This window comes from Saccoglossus kowalevskii, chromosome 19, assembly GCF_978046115.1.
Source record: "Saccoglossus kowalevskii chromosome 19, keSacKowa6.1, whole genome shotgun sequence".
Taxonomy (NCBI): Eukaryota; Metazoa; Hemichordata; class Enteropneusta; family Harrimaniidae; genus Saccoglossus; species Saccoglossus kowalevskii.
This window is the reverse complement of record NC_140659.1, coordinates 28,471,552-28,474,171: the sequence shown is the minus strand read 5'-3', so window position 1 is coordinate 28,474,171 and position 2,620 is coordinate 28,471,552.

Genomic DNA, 2,620 nt, shown 5'->3' with positions numbered 1-2,620 from the left:
TGTCCACAATTGATTGTCATGATTGTGTAAGAATTAGTTTGAACAAGAGTTCTTCATTTTGTTTGGTGTGGGGTGAGGAGGGGGGTTCATGTGCGTTGATAACAAAAATATAAGCATGACGAAGCATGACGGTAACAAAGCGATGGCAAATTGCGAAACTATGGATGATCCAGTACGAACTGAACCTTGTAAATGAAATGGGACATTGATTTATGATTTTTGACTTTTAATTAGCTTAATATATTTACATTTCGAATTATTTTATTAGTGAAACTTCCGATCTAGCAGAATAGCAAATTTATGAGAATTGGGCAATTTTTGACAGGTTTCACAAAGATATATTAAAATTGAAAAACACATCGTTAATAAATGATTATAGTTACCATAAATGTCATGTTTTGCTTGTATGACTTTATTAATGAGAACTCTATTAAGATACACGCATACAACACAGATTTCTGCAGCAACCCAGGGGGAACATACCCTGGGCGATTTGTGATTAATAATAATGACAACAAATTATAAAAATGAATAATAAATTCCCTCTGTGTACACTAATGGAAAACACCACTCGCCAGTGATGGATTATGCACAGAAATAATGTCAGGATAGTATCTTCTCCCGCACATGGGAAATAGTGACGTAATCGTTCTGTAATAGAATTGTAATTACTTAAGTGGTGCGTCCATTTCATGACGAACAGTTAAGCCGTTTAGAAAGTTGTAATTTTCCAGTATTTTCACCATCTATTCTAATTAAGGTGGAACTGGCGTATAAGCGAAAATTGATTGTAAGTCAGGGCAAGTTGGGAAATACACGATGAAATATGATTAGATAAGTTGGAGTAACGAGACATTTAAAAAAAAGTTATACAATTTTAATGATTCTGGGTTTTATCTTATGCTGACAGTAATAGTCTGTGGCTATTGTGTCCGTTTACATAGACTTTTTCAGAAATACCATCATTTTTTTTGTATTCACATTTTGCTTATTAACATTGTTTACTGTGCACTGGCAAACATTTTTATTGTGATGGTGTATTTTAAAGTTTGCATCAAAAAAAAAATAATTTTGCACATAAAGCTGTCAGGGAAATAAGTACACTATATAATGTTACGATGAATGGTATACTTGGTGTTTAAAGTGAGACAATAAAGGGCTATCAGCTCTTTCTAAAAGTTACTCATATATCAATAAAATTACAATCTTTCGTAAGGGCGCCATATTGAAAAACAAGATTTCCCATCTCCATGGTAACCAAATACCCTATACATACGACTTATGTATCCAACGTCCTACTATGTATCGATTTTGTGATAGTATGACAACTTACACTAGCGTAATGGGACCTCAAGTTTTGAGTTACTGAATAACAAACAATCGACACATTTTGCACTGGGTTGGAAAAAAACGTATAAGGCCATATTTTATCATCATAGGAAAATATTTGCATCGGTGATTTAATACTCATTTTAGTATTCGACAACCATTAACGTGTGAATTTAAAAATAAGCCTGAACCGTAGTTCAACTGAATATAGACGTTTTTAATGAAAACTGACACGCCATCTACGGCAAGAGACGAGGTGACGAATCCGAATACTAACGAACAGTGATGGATTTCAAACAAAATATCCAATCTTTACATTCAGATTCCCAGGCTAAGGTAAGTTATCACACAAATAGAATTATATTCGACAGAATACAAATAAATATACACCTCAATAGAAAACCTCTTATTCTTGATTATGTTCGGTTGAGTATGTACATCAAATTCATACCACAGCGTGTATCACGTTAATACATATACTGTAGACGGTTGCTAGTTATTATGACAGAAAGTCGATCATAAAAAAAAACACATGTAGGATAATAAAACATACAGTCCCTCAAATATAGTCACGAGAGTAAGGACTTGTCATGTGACTGACAAGGTAGAATAAATTCGAAATTTCGCGGCCAAATTTATTATTATTATTATTATTATTAAAAAAATTGTGTTTTTAAACGACGCACAATCATTTCGCTGAAACAAAATACAAAGTTAATTCACATTCGATACGGACAATAACTATAACATACGTAGTGATGTCATCTTGATGGTTATGGAGCTTCCATCATGATGGACTAGAATTCAGTACATTAAATATAATTCGTCCTTCATCTCGGATCGTATTTGAGAATTACTCCAACGACAATGTTTAAACGTAGTTTCCTGTAAATTCTCCATACGCCAAGGCTTATCATAAAATAACCAAATAAAATGTTCACTTTAGCAATACAAACATGTAACAATCGAATATTAATATCTAAAAAATATAGGTAGCGATTTTCCGATGTATCACTACGTGAAACCGTAACAAAACAGTTGAAATCGTGAATTCGAATTAATACTGAGGCTGTCAAAATGTGATCACATCGATACCTAAACGTACTAATAATCTTTTGTAATAGTAAAAGTAACTCTGCGTTTTGAACTATGGTCTGATGTTATCTGGGATTCTCGGCTCTGCAGGTCACGCTATATAAGTAGTAAGTAATAACCAATTTCAACTACAAGTGACCCTGCTGACCACCAGAACGAGTCTTGTTGGAACACCAATCTCACAACACCACTGTTG